Source organism: Momordica charantia (assembly GCF_013281855.1).
Source record: "Momordica charantia cultivar OHB3-1 chromosome 11 unlocalized genomic scaffold, Mcharantia_2.0 BLBB01000011.1, whole genome shotgun sequence".
Classification (NCBI taxonomy): domain Eukaryota; kingdom Viridiplantae; phylum Streptophyta; class Magnoliopsida; order Cucurbitales; family Cucurbitaceae; genus Momordica; species Momordica charantia.
The window spans coordinates 3,269,336-3,281,823 of record NW_028275159.1 but is presented as its reverse complement, the minus strand read 5'-3'; the positions used below and the strand labels follow the sequence as shown (position 1 = coordinate 3,281,823).

The 12,488-nt window shown below is 31.1% G+C and overlaps 1 long non-coding RNA gene across 1 annotated transcript; it reads left to right on the top strand.

Moving 5' to 3' along the window:
* The first annotated feature begins 8,603 nt into the window (after nt 1-8,603).
* Nucleotides 8,604-12,088, top strand: LOC111006068 (uncharacterized). The gene is made up of 3 exons (XR_002600815.2): nt 8,604-9,447; nt 11,196-11,444; nt 11,715-12,088. It is a non-coding gene; the product is annotated as an uncharacterized LOC111006068 (long non-coding RNA).
* Nucleotides 12,089-12,488: the final 400 nt, after the last annotated feature.

Here is a 12,488-nt window from a genome sequence, read left to right as displayed (position 1 = left end):
GAAGTGATATAATTGTCATGTCATGTATATCAGTTGTGAAAATGTTATTCTAGAAGTCTTAGAATATATGAAGGAATTTATATCAGTACCTAGGTTGGTAGAAAACATAACCATGAACGAAAAGAAATTTTCATTTGAACTTGCCAAATGGAGAAGTTCTCTCTTATCTAGAGGTGGGCGTTTAATTTAACCCCTTCTCAGGTTATGTTATCCAAACATTCCTCTACTTTTACTCTGAATTTCTGGTAGACCTGTTGCTATGATTGAAAAATTTACAAGTAACTTGTAGCATCCAATCTTATACAGCAAATATACAGTAAAAGGGCTGCGAAATTCCATCTTTATGGCTGCATTTTGGAACATGGTTGTGTTTTCTCTCCTCTAATTTGTTTGTCGAGGAATTTTTCCAGGGAGAAGTGCCGTGTGCGCTACGTCTGTGAATTATGGCCAAAGCAAAGGAACCGAAAGCAATATCCTTTGGAGGGAAAGAAGATGATAAGTGCACCGAAAGTTTTCAACATAATAAAACGAAGTGGAAAATAAGGTAAGGATCTCCTCATGCTCTTTGGTTATTTTTTATATTCCACTTATAAAGTTGAATATTAAACAACTAGCCAAACAAGCTCTTCTGCTTTTGATGGAAGTCCTATTAGTTATTATTAGAGTGTGTTTGTTATGAGTTTTAGAAGCACTTGATTGTCAGCTAAAAACACTTAAAACACAGTAATTAGTGCTTCTTTTAGTCAAAAGCACTGCATACAAAAGTCATCTCAAGCATATTTAGAAATGATTTCTTCATAGTGGAAGATAACTCTCATTAAAATCGAGTAGAATTCAGAGTACTTGAAAAAGTAAAAAAAATACTAGAGTGCTTTATAAGACACTTGTAGGATCTGAAAAATACTGAACCAAAATTCAAAAGTGATTTGTTCCTAAGCATAAGCATTTGATAAAAATGCTTTTATGAAAAGCACTCATCCACTCCCAAACACACCTGCATATTGAACAACATTGAAAGGAAGAGGGCTTAGAGCTTTCAAAGGATCATAGGTGTCCAAGGAGAAAGAAAAATGGTTCTGTCATTTGTGATTTGAAGGAAAAGGAGGTCAGTTAATTATTGATAATTGTGTTTTTCTTTTGTTTTTTAATTTTTTTTTTATAGATATTTTGGTCGGGCTTCGTTGACTTTGAATGTTTGTACTAAATTGACATTTGAAATGCCCCCACGATTTGGTAAAGAAAAAGCATTGCTTTGGTTGTGGGTTGTGTCTTTAGAATTTGCTGTCCTTGTTGCTCCACTATATTTATTGTGACCACTTTGGCATTAAAAAGGTTTTAGTTGGTTGGTTAATGTTGTTTATCTGAACATTATTTCCTTTCTTTACTATCTTTCTTTTCTTGTCAATTTTTTATTGACTAGGAATCCTTTGATCCACACTTTTTTCCAGACATATGGCCCCCCACCCTAATTTTGAGTGGTCCAACTTTGATTTTATAGGGACAATTTTGATAATAAAATAATGTAAAAGGGGAAGTCATGTCTAACCCACATCTTAGTTTTAATTTTAACTTTCAATTTTGTTGGGTTCAACTTTTTATATTTTTTAGGACAACATGTAAGGTAGGGGATCGAATTCACAACCTCTTTGTTGAAGATATATATGTCGATTATCATTGAGTTATACCTTTTTTGGTTTTGTTGGGTTGAACCTTAAAACTTAAACAGGTAGTGAAATTAGTACTTCGTATATATTAATAACTTTCGTTAAATTTGCTCATTTTTGAAGTCGTTGAAAAGTTTAAATTCAATAATAATATAGTAGTTAGAAAAGTATTGAAGAATAAAACTCACCCAATACATGGCCAATAAAGAAAAAGAAAGTGAATTTTCCCCCACATATTTCTAATTTAAGTGTGATAAATGTTTTGGAAAGGGTGAAGATGAAGATTGATTTTAGTAATCAAAGGCTACCATCATTCATTGAAGATGCAATATACCAAAAGATTTACAAGATGTGGAAATAAAGCAACTTTAATATACTTAAAATAGGACACCCCACAATCCTTAGTGCTACAAATTCTTTGCTCCCCACTTGAATTCAAAGTTCATAGTACTTCTTTGGAAACCATGTGCTTGTCTTTGCTCCTTTCAATTCAAGATTCCCATGTCACTCTCATCCCTTATTTTCCTTTTGCATATCACCCAGACTAAAAACAACATAACTTTTCAGTTTTCAGTAAAATTACAATTCCAACGTTCTCTTGCTAACATTAACATTGTGGTTTCTATTCTTTCATTAGTTTCATTTCGATTTCTATAGAGCTGACGTGAAATATGATTCAACACTCTATTGTTTTTCTTCTTGTTACTATTTAATTAAATAATTGGTGTCTATTATAATTTATTCAAAAACTTTTGTGAATGATAATTTACTGTGTAGCAGATGACAGAATTTTGGTCAAAGGTTGCTGCAAGGTGCAAGTTGATGTCACATATCATTGAGAGAGAGAGAGAGAGAGAGAGAGAGAGAGAGAGAGAGAGAGAGAGAGAGAGAGAGAGAGAGAGAGAGAGAGAGAGAGAGGAGTTGAAATAAGGTAAAAAAGTGGGTGCTGATTTGATTGATTAAACCCTTTATTTGATGTTTGGCACTGTACTTTTTTAGGCTGTGAAATGAGATCTATGGAGTATATATATATATATATATATATATTATATCATCATACCATCATGCATGTACAAATCTAGAATACACATTGCAATTTTCCATCTCCATCATTGACCACTCCCATATGAATCTCTATTCATTTTTTTAGGTATATATTTACTTTCAAGTTGAGAAATTTAAATTTGGTAGTTTTTGGTGGTCTGAAATATATGTTATCAAAGAATCCTAAATTTTTATAATCTATATTAATTCGTATTTGATTTGTAAAAGTAGAGCAAATTATGGTGCTCAATATAGTAAATCCATATTGCTGGACTTTACAACTCGAGCTATACAAGTCTAGCTTGTAAGTTAAATGTTAATTTGATTTTTCTTCTAAATTGAACGTATCTCAATTGGTTAACGCACATCTGTCTTCAATTAAAAGATTGTGAGTTTGAATCCTCACCGTCACATGTTGTACTAAAAGGAAAAAAAAATTATATTATTATATATCATTATTTTTCATTATAATGTTATAATTGATGTATGAGAATTTGAATTGTAAAAAAAAAAAAAATCTCCCTTTTTACAAAATATATATATATATATATATATATATATATATATATATATATATAATAAAATATTATAACTAACATAGCTCAATGATTAAGGCATCTACTATTTTTCTTGAGGTTGAGATTTAAATCCCCATACCCCACATTTGATGTCTTGAAAAAAAAACGAGAGAGAGAATTTGAACCGTATATTATACAAAAATTTTAAATTAAATGAGCTTGATTCAATGGAGGAATTACTAGTGGCTAATTCATCTTTTGAATGTCGATTTTAATTTTTTGAAAAAAAGAAAAATGATAGTCTAAATTTAGTTTTTTTTTTCAAGGTATATATTTTGTTATGTATGTGCTTTCTTCCAACACATCCCTTTGACAAAGCCTCTTATAAAATAATAGCTTAAAATTTGTATCTAGTTGAGTTAAAAAAAGAGGGCTCAAACGTACTATTTTTTGTAAAATACTTTTCGAATTTCATTAAACATTGATCAATTCTTCAAAATCTTTTTTTATTTTATTAACCGAAGCGAGCATAGCTCAACGGTAATTGACATATATCTCAGACCAAAAGTTCGTGGGTTTAATTCTCCACCACACATGATGTACTAAGAAAAACATTTTTTTTATTATAATCTATTTACATAAATTTCAAATAAAAAAAATGCACATTCATCATGAACTAAGTTAGGTACATTTCATTAGTACTCATATGAAGACTAATAAGATTTGCCTCGCAATCCAATTGTTATTATACATCTCTTTCTTAATCATATGTAGTATTTATATTTTAATAATATAGATTTATATACCAAATTAGTCTTTAACTTTTGTCATTGAGAAATAATAAATATTTCATATGTAAGGGTGCATAAATTAAAAAGAAGCATAAAGATTCCAAAGAAAAAGGGGTGAATAAATAATATAATGTTAAGGGTTTTATGGTTTTGGGGGCATATCCGACACATTTTCACATGGCTTTTGCCGATCCAATTAATCTATCTTCCCACTTGTGAAGATTCCTAGACAAAGGATCCATAAAACTCAAAAATAATTTTATATACAAAAAAAAAAAAAAGAAAAGAAAAAAAACCTTTGTTTGATTTGCTTGTCTAGCCATGCCACAACACAACTATAATTTCACCATCATTATTATAATAATTATCATTATTTATTTATTTTAATATTCATTGAGCATGATTATCACGAGGTTTAAACTCATTTTCTCTAAATATTTTCTTTTATTTATCTTAACCTCTTTGGACCAACGAGCCATCCATGATAATTTTATTTTTCAAAGGAATTTCACCATTAACTGTGGACCATTACCTTATTATTTTATTCTCTGATCCCAAAAATCTTAAAGTCTTCTCGGAAGATGCGCCTTCAAAAAGAAAAAAGAAAAAAAAAAGCTACTATCTTTTAAGAATTTTATAATTAAGCAAAATTATAACTTATGGTTTCTTTTAATATAGTTGAACATAGTGAATAATAATATTATTATACTATCTCTTCGATCAAAAGGTCTGTTTCAAACGTTTGTATTAAAAAAAATTATATGAAAGTTCTAAGGGGATGGATTAATTTTTATCCCTCATTCCTATCTCCACCCAAAATGATGACCTATCAGAAAATATATTTTTCTAAACTATTTTTATTAATTTTGAATAATACTTAGTTACGTTATTGATCGTAGACCATAAATGTTTTTATAAATAGAAGAGAGGAATAAAGAAAAAAGCGATAATTATAGTAGCTAATATTAATATTCATAGGTTTCATCTCAAAACCAATTGGCTATGAGAGGGGTAGCACATGTCTATTATAAACCTTGTCCATTCTTTTATCAACGTGGAATCCTTAATACATGTCCCCTCAAAATCGTGGTTTTTTTGCTCATCGATCTTGACCGGATCTCATTTTTAGATCGAAGATACTCGTTTGAACTTTTGAGCTCTGATATCCTATTAACTGTTAGATATCCAATATATGAATTAAATTTCTAACACATTAGCTTAGACTTTTGGAGTGAGTGGGGGTTTATTCATCCTTAATATGGTATCGTGGGAGGTCCTGTATTAAATTTACCCAACCCTATATTATTCTTAAAATTTATCCTTATCACTAGTATTTAAAAGCGACGTGAAATCTATGAAAGATAATGATAAGAATAATCGAATGAGATGAGAGTACGAAACTATTCCATAATATATAACTTAAACTTTTGTACGATAATGTGATGGTGACTATGAGAAAGAGAGGGTTGTAGAGAGATTAATTTTGGTTTGGTGGGGTATGAGTTTGAAGAAGTGAGTTCTTAAAGGAGTGGTCTATGCCAACCAACACTAGAGTCCTTAAAACTTGATCAAAGAGAGAAGTGGGACACAATATTGGGAATTAATAAGGGTGGCTTTCCCTTCCTTTTTTAACCTTAGTCCGAGAAAATTTTCAATATTACAGTTAATTTTCATTCATTTTCTGTCACGTCAACAAATTTTAGTAGGTAATATATTAATAGAAAGAGAATGGTATTTAAATTTTCTCTTTTTTCCACACCCCTTGTGTGAAGTCATATATAATGCAATGTGTGTTTGTAATTTATTAGGAAAATTTTCATTTTATGTATATAAGGGCAAAAGTAAAAGGAAAAAGAATTAAACCTGAACCTAACTCAACTAAAATGGTGGACCAAAAGGTCGTGAGTTTGGAAAGGGAAAAGGCAAATGGGATGGAGAAAGAGTAGAAGAGAAGGTGGGAGAGAGGTTTCAGGCATATAGCCAAAGGCAATCACCAAACATATTCAACTCCTCTCTCTCTTTTCTTTATTTTCTTTATTCATAAAAAAAGAAAGAAAAAAAAGTAAAAAGTGGCCATGCTTTTAACCTTACCAAAACAAAAGATTGGTCCCCATTCCCCCACTATTCTTAATCTCCTCACATCTCTCTATCCATCCTTCCATCTCTCTCTTCCCTTGCATCTCACACTAGCTAGAGATGTTCATGGGGCAGGGTGAGGATGGAGAAGGCTTCTTCCGTCTCTGTTTTCGTCTTCATCCCCACTTCATTCATCATTCACGTAAAATTTTTTACAGGGATCGGAGTGGAGATTCTCCACAGAGAATTTACGGGACCAGACTCTCCGCAAAGATTTTTTCTACATTTATTCTTTTACTTTTAAAATAATTTTTTAATTAAATATTCTTTTCTAAGAAAATTTTACTTAATTGCTTAATTTTCAATGACAAGTTTTTATTTACACAGTCCAATCCTCTATGTGTTGGATGGATAGAGAAGAATACGACATTTTCCGTATATTGTGTATGTATATATAGGGAGAGAATAATAAGAATTTTTAACTGTGTACGTGTGTGTATATATAAAGTAAGACGGGTGGACAAATGAGGAACTAAGTCTTTGTTCCCTGGAAAAAAAAAAACTTTCCTCATCCCCACCACGTTTAGGCAGGTTCCTACGACTCAATTTTGGTAGGAAAAATGAACATTTCTATCTCACACCCTCTCTCCCTCCATCCCTCGATCTCTCTCTCCTTACCTCTCACGTCCTCTCTCCCTCTTTCTCTATCCTTACATATCGTGGGAGGAAATGAGCATCACAATTTGTTGTCAGGAAAATGAAATTTGAGCAACCCATTCCATCCACACACACAAAGCTACCAACAAAAATAAATACAACCAAAACAAAGGATAAAAATATATACATTATAACAAGGAAAAAAAATATAGAATTTATTAAAAAAAAAACCCAAAAAGACGAAAAAAAAATGAAAAAGAAACTGTCTCCCCCTCTTGACGCAGTCCCATCAAGCCCAATTTCCCAGAAGACATAAAAGCTCTCCAGGGGACACCCTTCCCTTCCATATCCAACGGCAGGGATTCCCCCCTCCCATCTACGGTCCACATTCACCCCGTCTCCCACCCACCTCCCAACCACGTGCCACCCTCAAACTACTCTCCACACAATACTCCTCTCGACAAAAAAAAAAAAAAAAAAATTATTTAAGGTATCTGTCACAAAATATTTACAAATTTATAACAATCAATTTATTTTTTTTTTAACTCTCTTTAGCATCTGGAGATTCGAACTTACGATCTACAACATATATGATTGGGATATCGAACTCACAATATATTAGTTGAAGTTATATGTTAATTACTGTTGAACTATATTCGCTTTAACTAGAAATAGATGCTTTAAATAATTAAAGGTTGACTAGTTTTCTTTTTATTAACCTTAAAAAGGTTGATATATGGAACTTTAGGTCCAACATATATGTATGTCTAATCATTTAATTTCTTTGGGCCACGTTACAAAGTAAAAAGTACTTTTCTATTGGATGTTGAATATTTCTATATTGACACTGTTGAAATATTGACAGCTCATTTTTTTTTTAAGAATTCTATTTTTACATTTCTTTTATCTTATTTAATTTGACAAATATTTAATAGTGGTGGTTATATTTTCCTTGAGAGATTAGAGATTTATTTCGTACAACGTCTCTATTTTTTCTTAATACAACAATATGTAAGAATAGAGATTCAAACTCACGATAATCTTTTGATAAGACATAACTTAACTATATCTTTCACTAATAAAATATATAATGATATTCTAACAGAGATTTTTATCATTGTGCCTACCATTTAATTTTTGACAGAGAGAAGAGAGTATCATATGGCATGAAAAAGAAAAGATAAGAGAGGCGTTTTTCCAACAAGTGTCGTTGGAAAACACCATCTTTTATTTTCTCTCCTATATCCTATATCCAACGGTGTAAAATCGTCAGCTGGAAATAGTTTCTCTCTCTTCTCTCTTTGTGTGCACTGATTTAAGGGGTTTGAAGAAGCAGCATATGGGAATGAAGTGTCTGTCTTCTCAGAAACACATCAAAAACACAGTTTGATTGATAAGATGGCCAAAATTACCCCTATCTTCTTCTTCTTCTTCTTCTTCTTCTTGATCTCCCTTTGCTTTTAATTTCTTTTTTCCCTTTTCTGCCCTTCCCTTCACTGTACTTTTTCCCTCCATATCTCAAAAAATATAAAATTAAAAAATTGAAGAAAAAAAGCTTTCCTTTTTTGGGTTCTTCTCTATTCTAATTCTTCTCTTTCTGTTCCTTCCCCTATTTCAATGACCATCACCCACTGTTCTATCTGCTGCTCACAACAATTTTCTCTCTCTTTTTTCTTTTTTTTTTCTCTCTCTGCCACGAACTCGTAGAGAGAGAAAAGACAGAAGGCACGGCAGCTGATTAATGAAGACAGAGAGAGAGAGAAAGAAAAAAAGAAAAAAGAAAAAAAGAGACTTCGGTCTTTCTCTCTTTATTTCTTTACCCTAAACCCTAATTAAAAGGGTATGTGGAATTCATGAGAATTTTTGCATTTTTGGCATTTTTCCTTATATGGGTTTCCAGATTTTTCTGATTTGATTTGACCCATTTTGCCAAAATCCCTTTTTTTTTTTTTCATTTCCCTCAATAAAAGTGAAGTCTTTTATTTCGGTTGTTGGTTGTTGTTTGTTTGTTGAATGGCGATGGCGTTGGGGAAAATTAGAAGTTGACAGAAGAGAGTGAGCACACAGAGGCTTTTGGTATGATAATATGCCATTGCTCTTGCGTGCTCACTTCTCTTTCTGTCAGTTTCCACCGCCAAATTCCTTCTTCTTCTTCTTCATTTTTTTTCACATTTTTATGCTTTTTTTTCATTTAATTTAATTTCACTCCTCTCCAAATTATTCAATTTCCTCTTCCACAGCTTCTCTCTAAATGGGTATTTTTTTATTTTCTTTTTTTTCTACTTCAATTTTTTTTTTTTTTTGGTTCATGGGAGAATGGAGAGATGGGGTTTCACATCTTGGGTTGTAAATCTAATTTTTAGTTTTTATAATTATTTAACTTTCTTTGAATTGGTTTTGTTCACAAAGTGAGGTAATTACCTAAATCCAGGTCTTTTGCTCATTGGGATTCTCTGGATTTTTTTATTTTTATTTTTTGGCTTTTTTCTCTTGATATTATTAGATGGGTATTTTTAAAATTGTATTTTATTAATACCATTATTATTAATTGAGTGAATTATTGGGTTCAGATTTGACAGATAAATTTGCCTTCTTTCTTCTTCTTCTTTGTGAGATGTAGAGCAGATGTTAATGGCGGAGGATCAAGAAAGAGAGCACAGGCTGTTTCATTGGCAGGATTTTTCAACTAGAAAATTGGTAATTTTTTACTTAATTTTTCTTTTCAAGTTCATGTCCTATTTATTTATTTTTTCATTTTCTTAATTTTGAAATTCAATTATTGCCTCATTAACTCATTATTGACTTGGTATTATACTTTTAACTGGATTTAATGCATGCCCAAGGATCAATATATATAAGTTTTAGATATTGGCTCTTGATGTATGTCCACCAATTTCTTTGTTTATACTGTTTATAAATGTTTGATTGGTTGATCACTGGTTAATTTCTATTATTATTACTTCACATCGGTTATTTGAAAAAAATTGCCACTTCGATGTTGATCGACTTGCCGACATGTCGAGCTGAAATGGCCACGTGTTATCTTATATTATTGGTTACATTAGCGATTAAATTTGGGATATCACTTTGGAAGCATGATATATTGGTGTAGCTACGAGAGGCTATTCGTTTGTGGTATAGAGTATATTTAGAGTCTATCTGGTAACGTTCTCGTTTCTTAGTTTTATCTTTTGTTATTATTTGTTAGTTGTTTTTTTATTTTTTTATTTTTATTGAGAAAAAAAACAGAAACATGTTTCGTAATCATGCTTATTAATTTTAAATTTAAAAGGTAAAAGTTTGGGGTTTAGAATAATATTAAATATTTTTATGTTATTTATTTTTTAATATTTATTAATTAAATATTAAATCATTTTTTAATTAAATATTTAAATTTCTTTTATGTTATTTATTTTTTTAATATTTATTATGCAGTTTATAAGTCAACAATAATAGAATAATATTTTTAGTTATGTTTGAAAAAAATAGAAACGGAAATAAGAAATTTAATTTTGTTTCTAAAATTTTTACACAATTTTGAAAACATTTCATAAACGAGAAATAAAAACACAACTTACACCAAAAGATTATGTTTCTAAAAAACTGGAAATCAAAAATAAAAAACAAGAAACAAGAATATAGAAACGTTATGAATCAGGCCTTTAGTTACCATTTCAGAGCTTCGACTTGCTTGGGTACACTATAAGCCATTCTGTCAACGGAATTAAATAGGGTTCTTTTTTTCTCTTTTCGAGTTTCAATAAATATGAAAGACAATAGTTTTCTTATTCATATCGAATAAAGTTCGTTTGTTACAATATTTGATTATTGGTGAGACCAATTTCATGATGTTTTTATATTTACTCTTATAGTACTTCTTGATTGCCTTTATATGGTTTAAATAATTCCAATGAACTTCTTTATAAGTTAATTTTGTGAGGAAAATTAATACTTCTAGAGAAATCTGTGGCGTAGTTTGTTCTAATCTATGGAACAAAAATCTTTAAACCTGTAATGTGGTAAGGTGGGAATTATATTCTGATATTACGTAATAATAATCCATAATGGATTGAGGATTAAACATATATTAAGCTATTGAGATTTTTAATAATGTTATTTCTTAATCTTTCATCTTAAGGAAGATAAATGATAGAAGATATTGTGTGAAATTAGCTGGTTCAGTGGTGGATGATTTTTTGCATTCTTGTTTATGTTTGTGACCAAAATGGTGAATTGGAAATTTTCAAAGAACTTAATCGAACGATTAATCTGTGTCGTTTCTTCGGGTATATATAATATATAATTGTGTATCCTATAAGAATGTGAAAAATCTGTACATGGTCAAAAATATAGTAAATCTAGCTAGCTACCTAAAAAACTTTTGAGTATAATATGATCTTAACTATTGTTCATATCTATGATTTTATTTATTTTTGTTGATTCAGAGTTACATACTATATTAGCAAGGACAATAAAAATTATCATCACAGAGCAATGGACGAAACTCGGCCTAAACCCTTCCCTATGTCAAGGAGACCGAAAGTAAAGGAGACAAGAAATTGCATCGACCAGTTGAATCATATATACAACGGATACAATTTATGAACAGAACCTCTGAAGCTTGGACGAATCGATATCTAATCTTCTAATTCAGGGCGCTCGGTTGACATTCATTTTACAAAGGTTGGCTTCAGGTAGGAAAAGATTTACCACTTGTTGTGAGAATTGCAAAATTGCATGTTGATAACAATTACAGTTTAGTCTTTAATTGAAAAAAGTTGCTTTGAACATGCGTTCTTGTACTTCTCACCTTTAAAGTTGTTTATTTTGAGATATAGAGAGCATAAATAGGTAAAATAATGGAAGTTTGGTTGGTTATTCATGGAGTACATAAAACTTCCTTCACAAAAATGGAGTTTTACACATCTGCAAAACTGACTGAATATTGGTTGAATCACTTGCAGAGAAAGGGTGTGCGCTGCAGCCCGCCAAGAAGAGGAACTGGGAACTGAGAACCGAGAAGACGGTAGTATAACCTGTAATCTCATCGGTTCGTAGGAACCACAAATGAGACACCTGCAGCTGTACAAACAAACAAGCCATTGGAGAAAAGTTTAAAGCTCCAAATAAGAGATCAAGTTGTGTAAACATATGATAAATGAATGAAAAATGACATAAGCAGCAGTAGAACATCCTAGAACTGTGAAAGAAAGAGTGAAAAGCTGCAAATTATCAGATGGGGCAAAGTAAGCTACTCAGCTCCATAACAGGGCCCAGGCCTCTGCTTGTTAATGCTTTGAATAAGTGGAGGAAAAGGACACCAGCTTTATACTTTTTACTTCTGAGCTTTGGTACTTAAATTCACACTGCCATTTCCTGCCCTGATAAACAGTTAACATGAGAATCATTTCATAGTTTGCCTCTAACAAGTCAGAATCTACTGTTCTTGATGAGCTTCCCATCCTTTGAATTGCAAAATGCAAAATAAGACCAGGAGAAATAGTACAATCTCAAACTGAAATGGCAGAAGTAAAAAATATGCCTCAATTGAGGTATGATTGTACTACTCTATCAGCCTGTCCACTGTCCTGAGCAACAGTGAAAGTTTGTCACTTTTTTATCTGTACTTTTTTTTTGTGTCATCTTTTTTTGAAACACTGTCTATTTTACTTTCACATACCCAATACAACAGACAGTCCATATCCTCTTACACTTTGTCTAATCTCAAAAAATTTCTC